The sequence below is a fragment of the Capricornis sumatraensis genome, chromosome X, assembly GCF_032405125.1.
Source record: "Capricornis sumatraensis isolate serow.1 chromosome X, serow.2, whole genome shotgun sequence".
Classification (NCBI taxonomy): Eukaryota; Metazoa; Chordata; class Mammalia; order Artiodactyla; family Bovidae; genus Capricornis; species Capricornis sumatraensis.
Window position 1 is genome coordinate 90837301 of NC_091092.1, and position 11958 is coordinate 90849258.

Sequence of the window (11958 nt, forward strand, 5' to 3'; positions counted from 1 at the left end):
AATAGCCACACGCAGAAACAACCCAGTTATTCAACAACTGGTATACAGATGAAAGAAAAACGAAAGTGTATACCTGTAAAAGGAATACTGCTGCTGCTGCTAAGTCGCTTCAGGCGTGTCCAACTCTTCGCGACCCCATGGACTGCAGCCTACCATGCTCCTCCACCCATGGGATTTTCCAGCAAGAGTACTGGAGTGGGGTGCCATTGCCTTCTCTGAATACTACACGGTAATAATTTTTTTTTTAAGTAACTACTAATGCATGTAAGAGCAAGGATGCATCTTAACTATGCAAATGAGAGAAACCAGACACAGAAGGCTACATATTATATGATTTCATGTCAATGGATTTCTGGAAATGGCACAACTGTTTGCACAGAAATGTATCTGTGGTTGCCAGGGTATAGGAGCGTAGGAAGGAGTCTGATGGCAAATACCCCAAGGGAGCATTTTTGAAAATTGAGACGTTTTCTACATTTTTATTGTGGTAGGATTTACACCACAGTATACATTTGTCAAAAATCTACAAACAGTAATACATTAAAGTGTTGGCTTTTATTGTATATAAATTATACCACAATACTTTTTTTTAAAGGAAAAGGAAATTTTAAGTATTTAAATACTGGTTATTGTACCCATGAGCTCAAAAACATAAAAATCTTATTTGGAATTCTTCCCAGACCTGGCCAACTTCCAGAATTCACCATGACAGTTTTCTACTTTTATGACAGGACACACACACTTGGTCTTAACCATGTTTATGATTCCCTCTCCCTCACCTCAAGTCCAAATTCTTGCTGAGTTCTGTCCGTTTTACTTTGTAAACATCTAATGCATCTACTTTTTCCTATGTCCACCACATTGGCTCTAGTCCAAAGCCTCCCTCCATTTAATTATCAACCCCCTTCTAACAGGTCTCTCACATCCACTCAGGGTGTCTGTCTCCCTCTTCCCGCCCTCTCCCTTACAGTTACAGCACTGTCTATGATTTTCTAGATATAGGATACTCTCCCACACAAGGACTTGAAGGCATGGTCTAGCCTCTGCCCACTTTGCTACCAACATCGAAAGGAGAGTTTACTTTTCTTGTCTCTCTTATCAGCCTTCCTTCACACCATCCAGTTTCCTAAGCTTCTCCACTTAGACTGTTCCCAATTTCTGAAGCCTCCTGGAGAGTAAACTCTTCCAAGCTAGGCTTCAACAGTACGTGAACCGAGAACTCCCAGATATAGTTAGGTTTCGAGGAGGCGGAGCAACCAAAGATCAAATTGCCAACATGTTAGGTTATGGGGAAAACAAGGGAATTCCAGAAAAACATCTACTTCTGTGTCATTGACTACGCTAAGACCTCTGACTGCATGGATCACAACAAATAGAGAAAATTCTTAAACAGGGCAGTACCAGACTACTTGACCTGTCTCCTGAGAAACATGCATGTCAAGAAGCAAGTTAGAACCACAGTTGGAACAAATGACTGTTTCATAACTGGGGAAGGAATACGACAAGGCTGTATATTATCATGCTGCTTATTTAACTTAGGTGCAGAGTACATCATGCGAAATGTCACACTGGAATCAAGATTGCTGCTGCTGCTGCTAAGTCGCATCAGTCGTGTCCGACTCTCTGTGACCCCATAGAGGGCAGCCCAACAGGCTCCTCCGTCCCTGGGATTGTCCAGGCAAGAATACTGGAGTGGGTTGCCGTTCCCTACTGGGAGGAATATTGACAAGCTCAGATACACAGATGATAGCACTCTAATGGCAGAAAGGGAAGAGCAAGTGAAGAACCTTTTGATAAGGGTGAAAGAGGAGAGTGAAAAAACTGGCTTAAAACTCAACATTTAGAAAACTAAGATCATGGCATTTGGTCCTATCACTTCATGGCAAATAGAAAGGGGGAAGAGGAAGCAGTGACAGATTTCATTTTCCTGGGCTCCAAAATCACTGCAGATGGTGATTGCAGCCATGAAGTTAAAAGACGCTTGCTCCTTGGAAGGAAAGCTATGACAGACCTAGCTTGCATGCATTCTCAGGCACTTCAGTAGTGTCCGGCTCTTTACGACCCCACGGACCGAGGCCCACCAGGCTCCTCGGTCCATGGGATTGTCCAGACGAGAATACTGCAGTGGGTTGCCATACTCCTCCAGGGGATCTTCCTGACCCAGGGGTTGAACCCATATCTCCTACGTGTGCTGCATTACAGACAGATTCTTTACCACTGAGCCCCCAGGGAAGCCCATGACAAACCTAGACAACATATTAAAAAGCAGAGACATCACTTTGCTGACAAAGGTCTGTAGAGTCAAAACTACGGTTTTTCCAGTAGTGATGTACAGATGTGTGAGTTAGATCATTAAGAAGGCTGAGTGCCAAAGAATTGATGCTTTCGAATTGTGGTGCTAGAGATGAGCCTTGAGAATCCCTTGGACAGCAAGGAGAACAAACCCGCCAAGCCTAAAGGAAATGAACTCTGAATATTCACTGGCAGAACTGATGCTGAAGCTGCAATATTTTGGCCACCTGATGCGAATAGCTGACTCATTGGAAAAGATCCTGATGCAAAAGGATCGAAGGCAGGAGGAGAAGGGAGCGACAGAGGGTGAGATGATTAGATAGCATCACCAACGCAATGGACATTAATTTGATCAAACTCAGGGAGATAGTGTAGGACAGAGGAGCCTGGCTTGCTGCAGGCCATGGGGTTGTAAATAGTCAGACACGACTGAGTGACTGAACAACCACCACCACCTCCACCTTACCTTTCAGCTTCCCTAAGCTGGCACTGCCCCACTCTCCGCAGGGCTAAGAAGCTTTCTGTGTCTGTCAGTGGTAAAGGCTGAGACTTATGTCTTCACACACTCAGTGCCCCCTGCTTAGGGCTGATGATGGGTCCTTAGAATGCTCATCACTTCCTCCCAGAGCTCAGACCAGGGAGCCTTCTCACGACAGTAATACAGCACCCTACCCTGGTACAGAATTGGGAGTTGGAGCTGTTTACCCCCCCTCAATGTGTTTTCTCCCTTTACATTTATTTGCACATTTCTTCTTGAGTCACCGAATCCAACTCTGCTCATCCCCACCTGGTTACTGTAACAAGCTGCACCTGCATCTCTATCAGGGCGGGTGCATGCACCCCCTGCACTATGTATTTTCTTTCTCCTTTCCCTTCAGAATCTCTAGACTCCCAGACACCACCCTCAAAAGGGGCAGTGATGAAGGGGAGGTTGTGACTCTCATCCACAGCCTGGGTCAAAGCACAACTGTGTTATATATAACCTCTTTCACTCTTAGAATGAACCTTATCTTTTAGCTTTCCTCCTGCTTCTTGGCCACCCCACTCACTGTTTTTTCCCCTCCTTAGGCCCATTCCCTGTGTTTCTCCGTTGCACTTTTCTGAGTCTGTCTGGTCCACCAGTGTGATATTCCCATCATCCACCTCACATCACTGGTCTTGTTATTTCAAGCATTGCAGATACATCCTGAAACATGCTAGTAAGCAATGTGTGTGTACTAAATGAAGGAATATTTTTAATGACTGACAGGAAAAGCATCTCCTCTATGTAGGAGTCAGTATATAGCTGTCGTATTTGTAGCACTGTACATAAAGCCTTGTGTCTTGTTCCAGACACTGTAGGGGTCGTCATGCCCTGGTGACCTTACATGTCCCCACTTAGGCTACGTAGGCAAGGCTAAGTTGCAGGATGACTTGAATCTTGGCAGAGAACCTACTATTGCTCTTGCAGCAAGGGGAGATAAGCAGCCTGATGAAGAGCTGCTATGAGGCCATTTCTCACCTGCCTCCTTATCCAGCTGGAGGTGACACAAAGTTGTGACTCATCCACCCCTGGTTTCAGTTGAACACAGGATGGTCTCCCTAGCCCCAGCTGAGAGTACAGCCGTGGACTACAGAGCTGCTCAGTGCCATAGGGCACAACTGCGGGCTCCTTCCTGGCAGAGACCCACCACCTGTAGTGCCTGTTACTGAGGCCTTCCAATTCAGTGTCAAACAGTGGGACCAGGGACAAGGCAACTGACACCAGGGTCATAGTGCTTCTGCACTGTCTCTAAGTCAGAATCTGATTCCATTCAGGGTCATTGCCTCCTTACTGCCCAAGCCTGTAGAAGGTAACAAGCCAAACTAACAGCGGCAGTGGTACACTGTGGCCCTGTAGCTCCTGCAGTGTTACTTAGGGACTGGCTGCCTGACTATGTGACAGAGTTTGGCATTGAGTTGTGTGATGTTGCGTGACCAGAATATTGGCTTATTTTGTCATCACACATAGCAAGGAGCACAGTTTTCACCACATACTATGACTTAGGGTAGCCTTGCCAGTCCTCATTAACAAACCCACCATAGAATGGATGCCCTATCTGATGCCAGCTATTGAATCAATATATTTATTTAGGCAAAATATGTTTCTGAAGTGCAATTCATTTTAAAAGTGAACCTTATAGTCTACTTGAAATTCAAAATCTGTATCACTTGTGAGAGAATTGTAACTGTAAAGGTAAATGTTTAAATGAAAAAATGGAGTGAAGTAAACCATATCCATTTGCAATGTATTGCCTAATTCACGTTATCTTGTTTATTCTTCATAACAAATATTTAGTGTAAACTTGTAATTTCCATTTCAGAAATGGGGAAACAGATCCAAAGGATGGAAATACCTTTCTCACCTTCACACAGTATGTGTCAGAGCCAGTACTGATACTCTTAGTTATGCCACGTGCTGTGCTTAGTCGCTCAGTCGTGTCCGACTCTTTGCCACCCCATGGACCATAGCCCGTCAGGCACCTCTATCCATGGGGATTCTTCAGGCAAGAATACTGGAGTGGGTTGCCGTGGCCTCCTCCAGGAGATCTTCCCAACACAGGGGTCAACTCAGGTCTCCAGCACTGCAGGCAGATTGTTTACCGTCTGAGCCACTAGGGAAGCCCAGTTAGGTCATGTCATAGCCAATTAAGGAGACAGAGCAGATAAGACTCAAGTCATTTTGGCTCACAAAGTTCCCCTCATTCCTTTCCGTTTTCTGCTAGCTAGGATCTAATCTTGTCAGGCAGCTCCATGACCTAGGGGCTTTTTCACATACTTTTTGGTAAGATGGGACACTCTAAGTTAAGTCTCATGGTAGATTTGAACCTCCCACTTTCAGTCCTTCTGGACCTGGATTTTCATACCTCTGTGAGGGCACAACAGCTGCTGTTTATAATCCTGTTATTCGCCAAGCAGAGTGAATTCTGAATAAGTCCTTTGTTGCACAAATATGTATTTTTTGGTGCGTGAGGATGCAGATGGGGGCTCAGAGATGTAAGCGTTTTGTTATTATGTTAATAGTAAGGATATAAGGGAGGAATCAGATAGCTGGAGGACTTCCCTGTAGCTCAAACGGTAAAGAATCTGTGGGAGACCAGGGTTCGATCCCTGGGCTGGGAAGATCCTCTGGAGAAGGGAATGGCAATCCACTCCAGTATTCTTGCCTGGAGAATTGCATGCACAGAGAAGCCTGGCCCGCTACAATTCATGGGGCTGCAAAGAGTAGGACATGGCTGAGTGATTCACACACACACACACACACACACAGACATACACAGACAACTGGAGGGCTTCTGAGAACTGGTGACTATCAAGCCAATGGACAACGTCATGGAGGAAAAAAGATGTTTGTGGCTGTTCTCTCCCTGCACCCAAAAAAACTTGGAAGGCAAGTCAGAAACGTGTGAAAGATACACTGTGCCATTTGCCATGGACATTGACAGCAGTTTTTGTCCTGTCTCCCTACAACCTTTAACAATGGCTTTGGCATTCCATTTCTCTACAGGACAATAGAAATATACTAAGTTTTAAAAATATTTCTCTGTCAATGATTTTATCAGGGACACCATATGAGATTTGGGTGGCACGTTTTGTAAATCCATTTATTCAAGAGAAGGCTTTTATGAATTTTTTATGTGTGGGTATATGTATGTATATATATGCATTAATATGTAGATTACACGTAAAGCATATGTTATGACCAAATTTTTTTAACCCTAGAAGTGCAAGGGTGGTTTAAACCTATAAGGTTACCAATGCAATTCACCACATTAATAGAAAAATGGAGGGAAAACAATTCTATGGTCACAATTGATGCAGTATAAGGGTTTGATGAAAATTAATCTATATTCAAGACAGTAAACTAGGAACAGAATGGAACTTACTCTGACAAAGTATATGTACAAAAAAGCAACGTAAACAGGTTGAAATGGAGAAGATTTTTCATTTCCTATTGGGGAAAATGCCGATTATCACCTGCTTTAGTCAAGACTATTCTGGCCAGGTTTGTTCAATGCTGCAAAATGAGGAAGGGTTTAAGGTTTAAGCCAGTAGAAATTGTTGATATTCAAATCTAATAGCATATTTTGAAAAGCAAAAACAATCTGGATCTAAATTGGTGGAATTAATATGCATATTTAGAGGAATTGTTGGACAGAAAATCAATATACCGACATTCTATCTCTACATACATCCTCAGCTAGACAATAAAAATCACAAACCATGAATTTTCAGTAACACTAAATACCCGGGGATAAATTTAACAAAACATGTGCCAGTGGAAGACGAAACTTTATTGACAGAACTTTAACAGTCAAATACACAACAGAAGAACAGCATAGATGGTTTCAGTTTCTCTTCTTTCAAGCAAATAGCTGCCCTTCACCTATAATATAAATATTTAAAAGTTACTTAGCAGAACTTTATTTCGATGACAGGAGAGGTATACAAGGTTCACTGCACTTGTAGTTTTATAAAATGGACTAAAACAACAACACTAAGGGTGACCCTTTGGCTTACCTGCAGTTAATCCTCTCTAGAGATTTTATAGACTTTTCAAGCACGTTACCAGTATTTTTGAAAACACACTACTCTTCCTAGTTACACAAGAAAATAAGGACACTGAGTTCAGAACAAATGAAATCAATGGAACCTATCAGAAGGTAGTTTTCAGTAGAAGGCAACTGTGTACACATTCAGTAAAATATCTAACAACAAAAAACACCCTAAGGAAAACAAAATACACAAAAACTGAAACAAAAAATCCCCAAAAAGTATCATTTAAATGCATTGGTTTGAAAGAATATTCCGAACATAGGATAGCTAAACAGTTGTTATCTCGGTTACTGCTTCAGTGAAGTAACGAAAAAGGCCAGTATTACATTTGTTTCTTCTCTACTGTGGAAAAGTGGAGAAATTTGCATTTGTTCTAATTTATGCCTGATATGGTTGTTTTCAGTCGGTTAAACATTTGTCCCCCTTTTTACTTGTGGCCCTCATCTAATTCTAAATGTTTCTTTTCACCCTGGAAAGCATTCCAGTTGGTATAATAAATTATATGGTGACACTAATTTTAAGTCATTACCATCACTGGCGACATGGGGACATCAAAACGTGAAGCAGAAATAGGACTGTTTCTCACAGCCACACCAAAAATGAAAGAAGAAAAAGAGAGAAGAGAAGAAAAGGGAGAGCAAGAGGGAGTACGAGTGAGAAAAAAGCAGGCAGGAAGAGAGAAGGAAAATCTGGAGAAGCAGAGTTTTTTGTTTGTTTCTAAATGATAATGGCTTTTGAGAGAAAACTCTAACCAATTTCAAAAGTTCATCCACGGTATTTGTGATGTTTAGTTATTTAGTTACTGTGGGGTATGTTAAATAGCATTTGCTTTTCCACCCTATTAGCCCTTTCCTCAATATGCTGAAAATATTTGAGTTCCAGATTATACTCAGTTTTAATTCTGTAATATAATGTTAGTGTCTTGTTCTTATTTCTAATTACGTATACTTGGGCTTTGTCCATTTTCTTCACAATTATGTAAACTGAGAGGAATGGACTGGCAGTTTGGGGTTGGCAGATACAAACTATTATATTCAGAATGAATCAACAACAAGGTCCTACTATATAGCACAGGGAACTAATGTCCAATCTCCTGTGATAAATCCCAACAGAAAAGAATATCTAAAAATGTGTGTATAAATATATATATATTAACAAATTATGTAAACTAGCACATTGTCTTTATTTATTAGTTGAGTTAATTTTCCTCTTCCTAACAATTTATACCTGTCTTTTATTAAGGATCTTTTTCTTTATCCCTTAGGTTTACTCTGTTGCTCTTTTATTTACCTTTTATGTTGGATGTAGGACTTTATATTTATGTACCTTGTAATTTATGTATTTTCTTTTTAAATACCACACATATTGAGGGCTAAGATTTTTCTATGAGAACATTTTAATCATGTCCTGTAGTTACTTGAAAGTACTCTGAAAGTTGTATTTTCATCTAATTGTTGTAATGGAATGGGGAAAAAAATGTACAGTGAAAATATTTAGAAGGCCAATACACAGTAAATTCTTCCCTAACTAGAAAGTTCCTTCTTTAAAATCAGAACTGTGCAATTCACTGTCAGCAATTTGGAAAACACGTATGTGAAAGATACTAAGTTGATTATGCGGGAAGAACTAGAGTTACAATCTCTGGCCTTCAAAAGTGTTTAAACTCATGTATCAAAGAGGCAAAATAACATACTTGATATGGTTAGAGACGATTATATCATGAGGCTCAGATTTTTATTAGTTCTTTAAGAGTGAGACTGGGGTGTATGGCAAAATCATCACAGTATTATAAAGTAATGACGCTCCAGTTAAAATAAGCAACCTCTCCCACCCAAAAAAAAGACCAAACGTGGGGGCAGTTAGTGTGCTTAGCATAGGTATCTTACTCACACCTGTCTTGAATATCACTGACTAAATGCACTCTCTCAACTAGATGAGCCACAGAAACAGGAAACTAGACTATCTTTTGCCATTTTATGATTCAGTCATTTCAAGGTTCACTGGGGAAAGGATTTAAAATGCAACTAGTTTTTTAAGAGCTAGAGAATTCAGAATTTGAGAGAATTTAACAAACATCAAGCAGAATGTTGGCTCATTTTCTTTTTTTAAAAAATTAATTAATTGATTTTAATTGGAGGCTAATTACAATATTGTGGTGGTTTCTGACATACATTGACATGAATCAGCCACAGGTGTACATGTGTCCCCCATCAGAAAATGAAATCTCAATTCCCCTGTTATAATTTGATTCATGATTATATTTTATGATAAATACATCATAAAAAACAGAGTATTCTTGTATGCATTCCGTCGAAGAGAATCAGAGAATGCAAAAGTTCCCATTGAAAAATCAGCATTTTAGTGTATCTGTTCTGAATTCACAACTTATATGAGTAAAGGTGAGTTTAGAAGTTAAGGGATTTCACAGAATCACACACATTATGCTAAAGCTGGTACTGGAACCTACTTGGATGTCTAAGCATATCTCATATAAACTGATATTGATTACAAATGCATTCCATATTTGCTACAAGCAGAAATTATCAAAGAACCTGAAAATCATGAGCTGTTGCTTCAAGTACTTATATTCAAGAGAAGAAAACGGTTTCCTATTTTCAATTCGATATGGCTTTGATTCTGTCTGTTTCTTTATTTGAAAGTCTGTAAGTCAGGCACTCAGGCATCTGGGGTCTGAACAATCTTTCAACAAATATGTGAACTCTATTATTAAAATAACAGTAATGTTCCCTGTATATTAGTAAAGATATACTATTCTGAAAAACAGAAACAACAGAAATTATTTTCTGAATGGATGACATACCTGCTTCTGGCATTTCAACAGGCTCTCTATTGGATGCAAACTCCTCCCTGACATCAGGACCATCTCCACCTTCACCCCCAGTCTTTGCCAGAGACAATTCCTGGAGATCAGCTTCCAGGACAGAATCTTTTTTGAAAAAAATGCATCAATTCAGCTGTAAAGCATACAGTATAAACAAGGGAATGATGATATTCATTCCCTCGGTGTTATGAATTAAAAGCCTTAGGTTATTATGCTAAAAATGTGATGAATAAGAACCTCAGGAACATTATTCTGGGAATGTTTTGCTGAAGAAAAAGGAAAGCAGAATTTTCCAGAATGTTATTACCATTTTCCTTTTCGAGGGTTGTCCTCAGACAACTTAGTTGCCCGCCTCTCTCTGTCTTCAAAACAAGGGAAAAGTTGAGCAACCACACTAACCTGCAACCTATACTCTCCTCAGATTTTTAGGAATTGTCTGAAGTCTTTTTCTAATGTTTCCTTTCCTCCTCTTAGTGGTTATGTCTTAAGGCATGATGCACAAATACACTTTACCTTCTGAGGCATCCTTCTCCTCCTCTTCATCACGATTCACTGGATCCTCTTCCTGGACCTCCTCCTTTCGAGGTGTGATATCCTGAATCTCAGCTGCTGGTTCCTCTTGTTCACGTTGCTCAACACTGGGCTGCTGGTCCTAGTAGAGAGTGCATGCAAATAAAAACGTTTTGTTGTTAATACATCTAACAGCATAAATATACATAATACATAGATATATCTGATCATAAGTAAACCTAACAACATTTTCCCAACACAATTCTATGTACTTACTTTTAATAAAGTTACTCTTCCCACAGAGAAGAGTTAGCTCCCATGAGAGTTACCCAGAAAGACTTTGGAAGTTATTTAAATCTATGTTGGGATGGAAGTATGCAGTCTGTTGTTAATAAGCAGGAGGAGGAAGTCACTTGGCACATTTCCAGGGAGTTTAACAGGATACTCATCCAGGCAACACCAGACTGTAATACATCTGGATCAATGTTCCTTCCTAAGACAAACTGTCACCCTTTATCACCATGGAAGACCTTTATCACTGCAACTGTACTACTTAACATCATTTTCTCAAAAATAAACTTGTGCTAATAGAAAACATCAAATGGTAAGGTACTCACAACCACAGGTTCATCCAGCTGGGAGGAATCTTGATCTCTAGGTCCCAATGTTGACGCCACTTGCCCACTCATATTTCTCCCTGAAAGTAGAATATTGTGATTTAGAAAATGTATTTAAGAGTACAGCTATATTTCATCACTTTTATGACCATATGTTGACTTTTTAATGTGAAAATACATTCAAAAGAAAACTGGTTATGTATGAGTGTACATGCATTTCAATTACACCAAATACAGTCACTTGCAAAGCCATTTGTGTCTTTCCTAAGCTGGCAGAGAAACCACCTTAAGATACACAGGAAGGCTGAATTTTTGTGAGGAAGCTTGATTTCACACCAGAATTCTCCATCATGAAGATATTTAGTGAAATGCTGCTAGGAATTTAAACACTCAGGACTATTGCTCTTGTCACACTCCTATTCACCAGACCTATTTTCCCCAACTCCCTGGGAATTCAGTTGGAACACGAAGAAAGCCTCAGTCTTTACAGCCTGACTATGGCGATTTTCTCAGTGTCTGTGGCTGAGGTGAGGCTGCATACAGAACAACCGGTCCACCTCTCTCTTGGCACCTTACCACAAAGCTCGCGATACAGTCACAACCCCACTGCGGTCCGGTTTCTAGGCCTTTCCTTAATCGCCCACCCCGCCCCCTGCCCAGGTCCCACTGCCGGCCCCAGATTCTGTGCTCTGTCGTTAGTTCCAGGGCCCCAATGAACCAGATATCTCAAATAGCACCCCCAAGTCTCCCCCTACCATCATCATAACCCCTGTCCTCCTCTGCCCACTGCCCTTCCTCTCCAGCCACCAGGGCAAGAACTATGGCGTCGCGACACTTGTGAGGAGAAAGATGGCTACATTGAAGGCCTTCTGCCTCAAAGGCCCCAGATCGCTCTGCCCGACCCGCCCAAAACTCGCTGGCTCCCCCTCACATACACGCACACTTAAACTCCAGACAGGACAGATCTGTGAACCTACCTGGTGAGTCTCAAGTAGTGAGAAAGAACCGGGACTGAATAAACAGACCCGTCTCAGGCCCAACGCTCCTCACAGAATGCTCAGGAACGCGTCTGCGCAACAAGGGGCATGCGCAGCAAGGGTGCGCGCGCGCACACGAACACAC